Consider the following 14,583-nt stretch of genomic DNA (forward strand, 5'->3'; position numbering starts at 1 on the left):
AAAAAAAAAAAAAAAAAAGACAGCAGTCCTCTCTTGATATTAAAAAGAAACAGCAAGGAAAAAGGAATGACTTTCACTTTCTACTCTGTGCACTTCTGGAGCTTGATGTTTGTAGCAAGCTTGTATTGTAACTATTACACCCCTGTATTGTAACTGTTACATTGTTTTTAAGATCTCAGTGAACCGAGCAACATAGTATAAACACCATATACTGTTCCAAGTTGACTAGGTTTCCTACACTGCACCAACTGCATCCCAGAAATTACGCCACTCTTTGCAGCAATGCTATGAGACAGGTTCCACAACCACTTGGCAGATAAGAAAACTGAGACTTAAAGGAGCAAAAGAGATGATTTGTTCAAGACCTACCTCACAGCAGGTAGGTCTAAGTGGCTAAAAGGAATACTCCTGTCAGCCCGAGGTCAAGTCAGGGCTGTTGCTGGCCGAGCAGCAGTCTCCCTTGCAGCTGGAACCCACAAATTGCCTTAATATGCCTACCTTCATTCCTTCCAACACATTTACCTGAAACTCTCCAAGAACACAACAGAACAGACTAGACACAGGGCAGCTGCCAGCTATTAAACGCCCTTGTTCGTGGGAACAGACATCCGCAGTGGTGTTCAATGTGGAGAGATGGACGGAAGAAAGAGCCCCGATGCACCTGCCAATGGGAGGCCCTTGCTAGTTAAGGTGACTGAGCTCCAGGAGGTGAGGGCAATGTGCTATGGGTCCAAATATTTAGCATGTAGCACAGTGCTGAGCACACAATTAGAAACCCCAACACCTAGGTAACAAACAAGCCCCAAGTGTACAAAAGCCTGGCTGCTCCAAACCCCGACGCCCCCGGGGAGGGCTGAATCCAGGAACCATTAAAAGCTGCGGTCTATGGAGAGACTACTGCCTTGTGCCAGGTACCCTATCAACTCTGTAGCACACGACCCTCTGAATCCCTTCCCAGGTCCTATGAAGGTGTTACTATCACATTTTGCAGAGGAAGAGAACGGAGATTCAAAAAGATTTAAAAGCTGGCCCCAGGTCAGCCAGCTTGTAAGTGGTAGAAACTAAACTTGAAGGCAGCTGACCCCAAAGCAAGGCTTCCAGTGTGGGGTGCTGCACTGTGCCTGCAAGGGAGAGCCACTCTCCACCAGGAAGAGGGGGAATGGCATTCCCAACTCTCCCAGCCAGCTCTCTCTGAATTCCAGCTAACAATATCCCCCCCCGCCGCCCCCCGCCAAGAGCCAGAGCAGCGTAATTCCAAACTGCACCTCCTCTTGCCAGAGCACAAACTCCTGCCAGCCTAGCCTGATGAAACACCACCACCCAGGCATTCCAGCACTTCATTTCTCAGTCACTTCAACCACTGGTGTGATCTCCTGGAAGAACTAAACCAAAGTGGGGGGCAGAAGGGGTGGCGCGCCAAGAGGTTGAGTCAAGAAGTGAGATGTGCACAACAGCCACTATCACAAGCTGCAAAAGCGCCAACAGCGATGAATATTAACAGCGACAAAACCACCAAGGGCTGTGAAACACGGGGCTATGAGAAAACTTAAAATGGACGCCGTCTCTGAATTTTATGCACCAGGCTCCAGTGTATAACAGTTGGAAGAAAACAGGCAGCAAGGACCATCATTTTAGTTGATACAGAACATCAACCTTAGACCTGGCTGCCTGCGTCTATCGCCTCCTTCTAGTTCCCACAGTGGCCTTCACCTAACAAGACACCCAGAGTACCTCCTCCAGTGGCCGCTTCTGCGCTGTGAACAGAGCTGCTGTGTCTGATCGCTGCCTGCCCAAGCTCACCCAAACATCAGACCCTGTGCTGACCACAAAGCTGCAAAGAGTGGCTTTTTGATTGGAAAATGTGCACACCCAAAACAATCCAAATAGCCTGTTCATTTAGAAAAGCCCATAGTCCAGAAACATAGGCTCACACATATAAACTGATACAACGTTTTCTGAAGAGAAATTTGACAGAATTCTTACCAAAAAGCGATTGAGTTGAAGAGTCCACCCTGCGAACCACACACCCACACTTATTTGCTTATAGACAAATTGTATGTTTTTGAAACATGTTTTCAAATCTGGTACAGTTTTACCAAAATTGTATAATATTCCAAAACTACAAATAGCCCAAATGTCCACCAGTAGGAGACAGGTTAAATCAAGTACACCCACAAAATACTCTCTGCAATTGCTGAAACAGACGACATAATCCGTCTGCGTGGCTGTCAGGGAGCACGACGAGACATTTTATCACGTGAAAGGGCAGCAGCATGCTTGAAGAATACAAATGTGCATGCGGATAATGTGGGTTTTTTTCTGGGAGGAATCCCAAGAACTTTCTCACAGTGGTTTCTTTTCAGAGAGAGTGGGGAAAAGCCTTTATACCTCCCTAAGCAACTTGAATTTTCTTTTTAAAAAGTCAACTGGGGGCCGGGTGCAGTGGCTCATGCCTGTAATCCCAGCACTTTGGGAGGCTGAGGCAGGTGGCTCACCTGAGGTCGAGTTCGAGATCACCCTGGCCAACATAGTGAAAGTCTCTATTAAAAATACAAAAAATCAACTAGGCATGGTGGCAGATGCCTGTAATCTCAGCTACTAGGGAGGCTGAGGCAGGAGAATTGCTTGAACCCAGGAGGCGGAGGCTACAGTGAGCCGAGATCACGCCATTGCCCTCCAGCCTGGGCGACGAGCAAACTTCATAACTTCATAACCCCCTCCCCCCCCCCCAAAAAAAAAGTCAACTGGGAATATCTAAACCATCAGATTACAAATGATTTTTGCTTTACATACCTGTATATTTTTTAAAAATCTAACATTTTAAAACATTTAGTGTGGCAGGTCTGTTCACATTAATATGGAAAAATGGCTGGGTGTGGAGGCTTACACCTGTAATCCTAGCAATTTTGGAGGCCAAGATGGGAAGACAACTGGAGGCCAAGAGTTCAAGACAGGCCTGATCAACATAGCGAGACCCACCCCCACATCCCTAAAGAAGGAAAAAAAAAAAGTATTACTGAAAATAAAAATAAGAGAAAATAAGTTATGCTTAAAAATATATATGGAAAAATGACTGTGATATTTTGACAATGCCAAATTGCAATACGATATAGTATATCCCATTTTTGTTTTTTAAAAAACCTCCCTACATGAGGCCATTATTTATATGCGCATTGAACCTAGAAGGATAAACAAAGCAAATTTATCAATAATGGTTACTGCCTGGGACGTTGAGGAGAAGCTTTCATTTCTCTTCAAGCACTTGGCTTTTAATTTCTTTTCTTAGGCAGGGCGCCGTGGCTCACGCCTGTAATCCTAGCACTTTGGGAGGCCGAGGCGGGCGAATCACCAGGTCAGGAGATCAAGACCATCCTGTCTAACATGGTGAAACCTCGTCTCTACTAAAAATACAAAAAATTAGCCAGACGTGGTGGCGACCCCAGTGGTCCCAGCTACTCGGGAGGCTGAGGCAGGAGAATGGCATGAACCCGGGAGGCTGAGCTTGCAGTGAGCCGAGATCATGGCACTGCACTCCTGCCTGGGCGACAGAGCGAGACTCCGACTTAAAAACAAAACAAAACAAAAAAAATCTTTTTTAAAAAAAAAGTATGGGCCAGGTGCAGTGGCTCACGCCTGTAATCCCAGCATTTTTGGAGGCCAAGGTGGATGCACTGCCTGGGCTCAGGAGCTCGTGACCAACCTGGGCAACATGGTGAAACCCCGTCTCTACTAAAATACAAAAAAAAAAATTAGCCGAGCATGGCGAGATGCACCTGTAGTCCCAGCTACTCGGGAGGCTGAGGCCAGGGAATTGCTTGAACCCAGGAGGTGGAGGTTGCAGTGAGCTGAGATCGTGCCACTGCACTCCAGCCTGGGCAACAGAGCAAGACTCCATCTCAAAAAAAAAAAAAAAAAAAAACAACTCTATACTTTTGTAATTAATGTTTTATCAAATAAAAAAACCCAGAAAATTCCACATTATGATTCAGGACACTATCCTCTCCCCAAGGATTTCTGAACACTTGGCCCATTCAGTCCACTGACAGGTCGGTTGGGCAGGCAGGCAGGAGTGATGATGCCCCTCCCAGACAAGCCTGTGCTTTCTGCCCTGGCCTGGAACAGAGCTGTTCTTTAAGCTCTGAACCATATGTAAACAACACCTGCTGAAAAAAGTTCTCCAAGACACAAAGGACCCATGGAAAGAGCGCTGGAGATGACCTCCTTTTTCCAGTAGGTCCTGCAGCAGTCCATCCCATGGTTCTATACAAAGAGATGATCCTGAAGTGTGTCGGGAAGTTGACGCGCGCTTCCCGGAGCCACAGTCATTCTCTGCCCTCCTCCCTGCTGGCCACTGGCCATACGAGAACGCTTGCATAATGTCCACCATTGAAAGGGCTTCGGCACTCTGGAAAGCAGGCTGACCCACAAACTCTCTTCTGCGACCCATACATTTCTGATTTCCACATAGGAACACATTTTTAATGTTCCAGGGCTCAGCACACTATTTTCAATAGGTGCTTATTTCAAGTCAGCTACATTCTCCAGAACGCCTTCCCCTGACTGCCCCACACCCAGACTGAGGTGAGCTTGGTTTCTGGGGGGGCTCCTATGAGACCCCCTTCTCAGACACCTGGCACACAGTGATGAATGGGAAACAACAGAATTCTGCTTCCGGATGCACTCACTCCCTCCACCGGGGGAAAGGACCATTCAATACATGAAAACAAAACTATCTACAGGCGGCTGCCCATCGCTGGATGAATACATAAAATCTGGTAAATACGGGGGGAGGGGGGAGGGATTGCATTGGGAGTTATACCTGATGTAAATGACGAGTTGATGGGTGCAGTAGACCAACATGGCACAAGTATACATATGTAACAAACCTGCACGTTATGCACATGTACCCTACAACTTAAAGTATAATAATAATAAATAAATTTTAAAAAAAATAAAAAATAAAAAATAAAAAATTTATAAAACAATAAAAAAAAAAAAAATCTGGTAAATACATGCAAATACGAGAATATTATTCTGCCTTAAGAAGGAAGTTAGTTCTGACACATGCTACAACATGGATGAACCTTGGAAATACTACGCTAAAAATAAGCCAGACGCAAAATGACAAATATTGGATGATCTCATTTACATGAGGTACTTGAACATTCAGTTTCACAGAAGGAAAGTAAAACGGTGGGCAGGGCAAGGTGGCTCACCATTGCCACCGTGGGATTATACATGCCTGTAATTCCAGCACTCTGGGAAGCTGAGGCAGGCAAATCGCTTGAGCTCGGAGTTCGAGACCAGCCTGGCCAACATGGCGAAACTGTTTCTACTAAAAGTACAAAAAAATTAGCTGGACCTGTAATCCCAGCTATTCAGGAGGCTGAAGCAGGAGAATCGCTTGAACCTGGGAGGCAGAGGTACAGTGAGCCGAGATCACGCCATTGCACTCCTGCCTGGGAGATAGAACGAGACTCTATCTCAAAAATAATAACAATAATAATACAAAAATTAGACCAAGCACAGTGGCTCACGCCTGTAATCCCAGCACTTCGGGAGGTCAAGGTGGGTGGATCACCTGAGGTCAGGGGTTCCAGGGGTGTGCTCTGGCACACCCCAGTGCGGGGATTTGTGCTCTGGCAAGAGGAGATGCAGTTTGGAATTACACTGCTCTGGCTCTTGGTGGGGGATATTGTTAGCTGGAATTCAGAGAGAGCTGGCTGGGAGAGTTGGGAATGCCATTCCCCCTCTTCCTGGTGGAGAGTGGCTCTCCCTTGCAGGCACAGTGCAGCACCCCACATTGGAAGCCTTGCTTTGGGGTCAGCTGCCTTCAAGCCCACGTTCTACCACTTACAAGCTGACTGACCTGGGGCCAGCCTGGCCAACATGATGAAACCCTGTCTCTACTAAAAATACAAAAATTAGCTGGGCATAGCGGCAGGCGCCTGCAATCCCAGCTACTCGGGAGGCTGAGGTAGGAGAATCTCTTGAACCCAGGAATCAGAGGCTGCATTGAGCCAAGATCGCGCCATTGCACTCCAGCCTGGGCAACATCAAAACTCCATCTCAATGAAATATACAAAAACTAGGCCAGGCATGGTGGCTCACGCCTGTAATCCCAGCACTTTGGGAGGCTGAGGGAAGCGAACCACTTAAGGCCAAGAGTTCTAGACCAGCCTAGTGAACAAGGTGAAACTCCGTCTCTACAAAAAATACAAAAATTAGCTGGGTGTGGTGGTGTGTGTCTGTAATCCCAGCTACTCAAGAGGCTGAGGCTGTAGTGAGCCAAGATCGTGCCACTGCACTCCAGCCTGGGTGACAGAGGGAGACCCTATCTCAAAAAAAAAAAAAAAGAGAAAGAATGGTGAGAATGGTGACCACCACCAGTGGATGGGGGAGGGGAAATGGCATCTAATGGGAACAGAGTTTCAGTTTGAGAAAATGAGAACGTTCTGGAGATGGACAGTGTTGATGATTGCACAACACTGTGTAAGTGCTTCATGCCACTCAACTGTACACTTAAAAATGGTAAATTTTATGTTATATATACTTCACTACAGTTTTTAAAATTCAAAAAAAAAAACCACCTATTTACAAGTTGTGAAAAGTGCTATAAAGAGAAACTATAGTGGGCGCCGAAGAAATCACAGGAGGAGGCCAGACGCAGTAGCTCACTCCTATAATCCCAGCACTTTGGGAGGCCAAGGTGGGCAGATCACCTGAGGCTGGGAGTTTAAGATCAGCCTGACCCACACAGAGAAACCCCATCTCTACTAAACATACAAAATTAGCCGGGCTTGGTGGCGCATGCCTATAATCCCAGCTACTCGGGAAGGCTGAGGCAGGAGAATCGCTTGAACCTGGGAGGTGGAGGTTGCGGTGAGCCGAGATCGCGCCACTGCACTCCAGCCTGGGTAACAAGAGCAAAACTCCGTCTTAAAAAAAAGAAGAAAGAAAAAAGAAATCACAGGAGGATGAGATCAAAGTTAGGTGGGGGGCTCTCCAGGGCCCCCCGAAGGAGGTATCCGCCTCCTCCCCATTGGACCAGGATCTCCCCAAGGAGTCAATGCGGCATCCACGTCTCCATGTCCCTAGAAACAAAAACTGTTTAAGACAAAAGGCTTGTCCAGGCTCAAACCAGTAAATGGAGTAAGACCTGAAGCCCACTCATCAAACGGCTTAACCAGGACTGAGACCCCCAGAACCTAGTGGTTCATGAAAGAGGCTGCCTTGCTGGGTGCTGTGGCTCATGCCTGTAATCTCAGCACTTTGATAGGCTGAGGCGGAGGGATTGCTTGAGTTCAGGAGTCTGAAACAGCCTGGGTGGCCAGGCGCGGTGGATCACCTGACGTCAGGATTTCGAGACCAGCCTGGCCAACATGGCAAAACCCCATCTTTACTGAAAATACAAAAAGTAGCCAGGCGTGGTAGTGTACGCCTGTAATCCCAGCTACTCAGGAGGCTGAGGCAGGAGAATCACTTGAACCCAGGAAGTGGACGTTGCAGTGAGCCAAGTTCGCACACCTGCACTCCTGCCTGCACAAGTGAACAAGACGCCATCTCCAAAAAAAAAAAAGAAAAAAAGAAAAGAAAAACAAACAGCCTGGGCAAAATGGCGAAACCCCCGGTCTTCACAAAAAAATACAAAAATTAGGCATGGTGGCACATGCCTATAGGATCCCAGCTACTCGGGAGGCTAAGGCAGAAGGATCATTTGAGCCCAGGATGCAGAGGTTACAGTGAGCTGAGATCACACCACTGCACTCCAGCCTGGGTGACAAAGTGAGACCCTGCCTCAAAACAGAAAAAACTAAGAAAGTGGCTGCCTTGCGCTCAAGGCTGGAGAGGGAGATGACAAAGACTGAAGGAGAAAATCGATCCTGTCCAGAAGAGAAGAACAAGCCTACAACCCTCTGACCCCAGAAATTCCACTTATGGGAGATAATCAGCCACGTGGACCAAGACTTACATGCCAAGATGCTCCCTACAGCTTTTCTCATAAAAGGGAAAACAGGGCAACAATAATCTAAATGTCTAGTAATACAGGATTCAATAAATTATGGCATATCTGTACAATAGCAATTGTATAATTGTAGGCCAGGCACGGTGGCTCAAGCCTGTAATCCCAGCACTTTGGGAGGCCGAGACGGGTGGATCACAAGGTCAGGAGATCCAGACCATTCTGGCTAACACGGTGAAACCCCGTCTCTACTAAAAAATACAAAAAACTAGCCGAGCGTGGTGGCGGGCGCCTGTAGTCCCAGCTACTCGGGCGGCTGAGGCAGGAGAATGGCGTGAACCTGGGAGGTGGAGCTTGCAGTGAGCTGAGATCTGGCCACTGCACTCCAGCCTCGGCGACAGAGCAAGACTCCGTCTCCAAAAAAAAAAAAAACAAATGCATAATTGTAAAAGTAACTCAGAAGAATACACTATAACATTAAAAGGAAAAAAGCAAGCTATCAACTGTGTATTCAACGTATATATACTATTGCTCTAATTTTGAAAACACAGACATTATCAGAGGAAACACACCGGCATCTTTACTGTAGTTAGCTCTGGATGGTGAGGTCACAAGTGATTTATATATTTTGGTATTTATTCTTTTCAGTATTTTTCTTTTTTTTGAGACAGAATCTCACTCTGTCTCCCAGGCTGGAATGCACTGGCACAATCTCGGCTCACTGCAACCTCCACCTCCCAGGTTTAAGTGATTCTCCAGCCTCACCCTCCTGAGTAGCTGGGACCACAGGTACTTGCCATGGCGTCCAGCTAATTTTTGTATTTTTAGCAGAGACGGGGTTTCACCATGTTGGCCAGGTTGGTCTTAAACTCCTGACCTCAGGTGATCCGCCCACCTTGGCCTCCCAAAGTGCTTGGATTACAGACATGAGCCACCGTGCCTGGCCTACCTTTTATTCTTTTGAAACAGGGTCTCAGTCTGTCACCCAGGTTAGAGTGCAGTGGCATGATCACAACTCACTGCAACCGCAACCTCCCAAGCTCAGGTGATCCTCCTGCTTCAGCCTCCCAAGTAGTTAGAACTACACGCATGTGCCACTATACCCTACTAATTTTTTCTTTTAGGAGACATTTTGTTTTTTTTTTTTTTTCATCACATTGCCCAGGCTGGTCTTAACCTGGCCTCAAGCAATCCACCCGCTTTGGCCTCCCCGAGTACCGGGATTACATGCATGAGCACCTCACCCCACCACAAGAAAAATGTATTTTTTTTTTTTTTTTTTTTTGAGGCGGAGTCTCGCTCTGTCACCCAGGCTGGAGTGCAGTGGCACGATCTCGGCTCACTGCAAGCTCCGCCTCCCGGGTTCACGCCATTCTCCTGCCTCAGCCTCCCGAGTAGCTGGGACTACAGGCGCCGCCACCACGCCCGGCTAATTTTTTGTATTTTTAGTAGAGACGGGGTTTCACTGTGTTAGCCAGGATGGTCTCGATCTCCTGACCTCGTGATCCGCCCGTCTCGGCCTCCCAAAGTGCTGGGATTACAGGCTTGAGCCACCGCGCCCGGCCAGAAAAATGTATTTAAAGGGCCTTGTACAATGCCTGGCAAATTATCGGTGCTCAAGGAGTATCTACTGCCTTACAAGTGAATTAAAAATGCAATAAATACTGCTTCTGCAGCCCCACAGAGAAAAAGGTTGATGGTTATCTTGGTAAGGAGGAAGAGGGTCCAGATGGAAGCCACACAACTGGCTGCAGAGGTAAGAACGGAAGGAAGTCCTGTACAAGATGTGAAAGACCGCCAGCAACTTGAGACAGGCTTTGTTCCGCCAGCTACTCCTGCTGCATGCAATGCTCCACAAACCAGCGCTGCTGCCAGCACCTCAGAGGTGCACTTCAGCTCGGACGAAGGATGTTTCCCAGGTCACACGGGAAACCAATACGTACAGCGGAGAGCAAAGCTCAACCACAACTTCTGGCTCAAGTCACTAAGGCAAACCTCCCTCCCAGCACAAAAGAGATTTCCCACGTGCCACCCATAGGTATAAACAGTGATATCGCCAGTGGCAAGGCCCAGGTCTGCCAGCTCCCAGGTGAGGAGGTCCAGTCTGAATGGCACCTTTTAAACCTAAAAGCTAATGACAAACAATTATATTTCACCAGAAACAAAGCTTACGATATCCCATGTCGCTCCCATCTCCACCACCACAGCCAGTGCCTGTATTTCTTTGTCCCAATGACAGACTCAAGTTTCCTGAGGCTGTACAAGTCCCAGAAATAATCTTAAAAAGAGATCGAGTTATGATCTGAAAAGAAGACAGTCTAGTTAACCCTGCCTCCTTACATGAAATTTATTTAAAACCAAAATTACAACATTTGGAGCACGAAGCCCAAGGTCTGTTGGAAATTTTGGGTTTTGGGGAGAAATGCATTGTTTTAAAATCTAGTATAGATAGGCCCTATTTAGTACCTGTCTGCCCATGACAAGATTTCACAGTAGGGAAACCTCATTATTTAATTCAGAAATACATGAATTGACCCACCTGGCCTATTCCGGTTTGAAATAGAAACCAACACAGAAATGATCTTAAGCGGTAGGATAATGAGACATATAACCAGCATACAGCCACAACCATTAGCAACATGAGTCAGTACTTTGTGCAAGGCAAAAAAAAAAAAAACCTTAAAAGTACAATAAAATAATCCTTCAGGATAAAAAAGAGAACTGAAATTCAAAAAAGGTTAGGAGTGGTGAACAGGCAAAAAAAAAAAAAGCACAACAAAAATCCCTCAGCCAAGCACAAGGCAACCGGACCCATGCTGGAACCAGTTCTGACTTGCCATTCCTGAAATTCCACTCTCCCGAGGTTTCCTGACTCTTCCTTCCTCAGGCTTTCTTTTTACCTATTTGGGCCCAGTGGAGGCCGGAGAGGGCCAAGGGCACTGTACGAGATGGGACGCCCACACAGTGGGCTTAGCGGCTAAGGTAAGGGCATGCAGTCAGCATTAGAGGGCCACCGAAAACCAAAATTCACAGATATGCAGAAGCTCGTGGGAGAAGTCTCCTGGCCTAACTAACCAGCTAACAGTCTAGAGCCAGACTGGGCCTGAGTGAAGTCAGACAAAAAGGAAGGGCCAAGAGGCAGGAAGTAAGGAAAAATCAAAGGATGACAGGATCCTGCTAAAACATCTCAGTCCCACAGCTAGGAGGTCTGGAGGGGGTGCCACATTTTACCAAAAAACCAACAAGATGGTTGCAGGAATGCCAAAATGAACCAAAACAAATTCCCCACTAAAATACAGAACCACTGCAGAGCCAACAGTTAACATGCTTAGCCGAGAGGTAACCTGGGTCTCAGTCCTCACTTGTGGCCAACACTGGGTTCAGTCTGTCTCCTGCTTCTTAGCATTAGTCCTTCTATAGTCTCTAACAAACAGCAGACACCAAGATCTGGCTGAGTTCCCTAGCTGTACCAAGCCATTCTGGTGCTTCCAGGCAGATGGGTGATAGTCACCACAGCAAAACATTAGCCAGCCATAGAATTTGGGGTGGGGAGGTCACAGTTCCACCAACCAAGAGAAGAGGAAAAAATAAGCATTAAGAGAGAGGAGGCCGGGGGCTGTAGCTCAGGCCTGTAATCCCAGCACTTTGGGAGGCCAAGGCAGGCAGATCACCTGAGGTCAGATGTCTGAGACTAGCCTGGCCAACATGGTGAAACCTCGCCTCTATTAAAAACACAAAGATTGGCCGGGAGTGGTGGCGCATGCCTGTAATCCCAGCTACTCCAGAGGCTGAGGCATGAGAATCACTTGAACCCAGGAAACGGAGGTTGCAGTGAGCTGAGATCACACCCCATCACACCCCTGCACTCCAGCCTGGGCGACAGAGAGACTGTCTCCAAAAAAAAGAAAGAAAAGAAAAAAGAAGGAAGGAAGGGAAGGAAGGGAAAGGAAGGGAAAGGGAGGGAGGGAGAGAGGAAGGAAGGAAGGAAGGAAGGAAGGAAGGAAGGAAGGAAGGAAGGAAGGAGAAAGGAACCAGAAAAACAGATAACCAACAAAAGCATACATTTCATCACCTTCCTATGGAGAGAAACAATTCACTGTGAATCTTATGTGACGCTCCCAAGAGCCCTAATAGATACCCAAGGCAGGCATAATTATTCCCATTTTACAGATGCAAGATCTGAGGCTCAGAGACTTGCTTTGTAAAGGTAACCGATGAGGACCAGAATCCAGCTGCTCAGGCTCCAAGAGACACACTTGCCCAAACAAGTAGAAACTCACTCTCAAAGGATTATTTGCCAATCCCCAAGGAAAGCAGTTATCCTCAGAAGGCAGGATTTTTTGGACGTCTGTTTTTCCTGAGCATCTCGTACTGTTCTAACCCTGCCTTAAACTGACCAACTACCACACACTCCGTGTCTATTAACCTTTAGAGAGCTCCAAATGCTACTCTAGAGGCTCAGCACTGTATAAGCAAGCGCCCACTAATGTTTGGGCCTCGAATTCCTTCTGTATTGTCCATGCCTTAGGCCAGCACCTGTGGCATCCATTGGCACAGTTTCTCTCTATGGGTGGCACCACAAGGGGCCCATGTCTGCCTAGGACTTGACAGCAGTTACACCAACAACGGTAGGAGGAACCACTAACTGTGTCAGGCCCTCTGCTAGGCCCTTCACCGTAGCCCAAACCTGCCAAGTGGAGGTGCACGCCCCGATTTATGCAGATAAAGCCTCAGACAGCCCCAGAGTGATAGGTTTAGGGAAGAAAGCAGCAGGATCTGTACCCCAATGCCTGGGCCTCCCCAGTCCCACCTTACACCACGGCGCTGTGCATAGACATGACTAAATGGCCGCAGCGAGATTCGGAGAAACCATGCTAAGACCGCATACGAATGGTTACAAAAGCCAAATTGGATGATACTGTACAAAGCCACATCAAATGCACACTAAACCTTAAAGAAAACAAAAAAATCTTAGGGAAAGTTTACCAGTCCTGTAAACCAAAGGCATTTAATTTCAAGATTTCTCCCAGGAAGCCATTTAGCAAATGACACACTGCCCAGCCCCCCTTCTCCCACTTCCTTCAAGCTCACCACTGAAACCTCCTATTCTTGCCTAAAGGTGGGCTCCGACCTCCCACGATATTTAGAAGGAGGAGAAAAGAAAAGGGAAAAAGAGGCAAAAAATCCACCTCTTAGTTTTAAGTAGGCAAATCCACTCTTCAGAGACCCACAGTTTCAACAGGGCTGAATTTCTCTCTTGGGGGTTGGGGGGAAGCAAAAGAGAAGAGGAAAAAAAAACCCATCTGGCAGGCCCCGAGTGGCGACATCCTGTTTATTATTAAACATTTTTAGCATAGAGCATTCAGCATTTCGAAAATAACCCTCTGGTTCCCGCACTCACACCAAGACTGGGCGGTCGCTCGCCTCCCTCCCCGGCCGCCAACTTTAGCGCCGCCGGGGCCCGGCCCACCCCGCGCCAGGAACGGCCCCGCGAACACCGCCGAGAGCCCCGGGCCCAAGGCCCGACCCCGCAGGATCCCGCCTCGGGCGCGTTGCTCCGTCAACTGGGCGGGGCGGGGAGCAGGGACGCCGGCCTCGAAACCCCGAGACCCGGCTGCGGGCCCGGGGACCCTCCGGCCTCTGCAGCCCGGCCCGGCCTCGGGGGCACGGGGCTGGCGGGCGAGCCCTGAGGGAGGCGTGCGGCCCCCGGACCCCGCCCGAGACTGAGGCCGCGCGGCGCCGCCACAACAATGGCGAGCGCGCCCGGGCCCGCCGCCCCCAGGCCCCGCGGCCTCCCAGCCCCGCAGCCCCGCGCCCCGCGCCCGGCGGGAAGGAAGCGGCGGCGGCGGGGGCCGAGCCCTGCCGCGCTCGCGGACAAAGGTCGGGCAGGGCCTCAAGGCCCCCGGCGGCCGCCGCGGGAGACAAAGCCCGGCCGGGCCGCGCCGCCTCCATCTTAGCGCCGCCGCCCCCGCGCCCCGGCCCCGGCCCCGGCCCCGGCCCACCTGGTCTGGTTCCGCGGGCGCGGCCGGGCCGGGCGATGGCGGTCGGGCGGCGGTCGGGCGCGGGGGCGGCGGGATGGCGGCGGATTGCGAGGCGGCGGCGCGGGCTGCTCGCTCGCTCCCTCCCTCCTCCCGGGCTCGCTCGTCGCTGCGCGCTGGAGCCTCGGCGCCTGTCTCGCCGCTCGCTCCCTCTCGCGCTCGGCTCCCCGCCCCCCCGCCTGCCGCCGCCCCCGCCTCCTCGGCCTCCTCCTCCCGCCGCCGCCCGCAGCCTGGGCCCGCGCAGCGCCCCCTGTCGCGCCTCCCGGGAGCGGCGGCCCGGGGGCCGAGCGGGGGCGGGGGCCCGGGGGGAGGGGCGGGGAGCGGCGGGAGGGGGCTGGGAAGGGGGGAGACTCGGGGACGACGGGAGGGGCGGGAGAGAGCGAGGCTGACCCGGGCAGAGCGGAGCTCCGGGAGGAGACCTGGAGGAGGGGCCAGGAGCCGAGAGAAGGGGCCTGGGCATGGCCTGGGCCGGGCCCGGGGGAAGAGCGCCCGGAAAGAGTGGAAAGGGATGGAGGGGGCAGTGACCGGGGAGCGAGTCCGGATCTCCGCCCCCTCCCCCATCAAAACTGCAGAGGCTCAGAA

At 50.1% G+C, this 14,583-nt stretch overlaps 1 protein-coding gene across 3 annotated transcripts in view; it reads right to left on the reverse strand.

The window, feature by feature from the left end:
- The window catches only part of PRRC2B (proline rich coiled-coil 2B), a 107,393-nt gene extending 93,369 nt beyond the window's left edge, over positions 1-14,024 (reverse strand). For all 3 annotated transcript variants that reach the window (XM_025359683.1, XM_025359684.1, XM_025359682.1), the window contains exon 1: positions 13,966-14,024. The gene's annotated coding sequence lies outside the window, so the exon portion shown is untranslated. The remainder of the gene's footprint in view (positions 1-13,965) is intronic.
- Between the last annotated feature and the right edge of the window lie 559 nt (positions 14,025-14,583).

The sequence above is a fragment of the Theropithecus gelada genome, chromosome 15 (genome assembly GCF_003255815.1).
Source record: "Theropithecus gelada isolate Dixy chromosome 15, Tgel_1.0, whole genome shotgun sequence".
Taxonomy (NCBI): domain Eukaryota; kingdom Metazoa; phylum Chordata; class Mammalia; order Primates; family Cercopithecidae; genus Theropithecus; species Theropithecus gelada.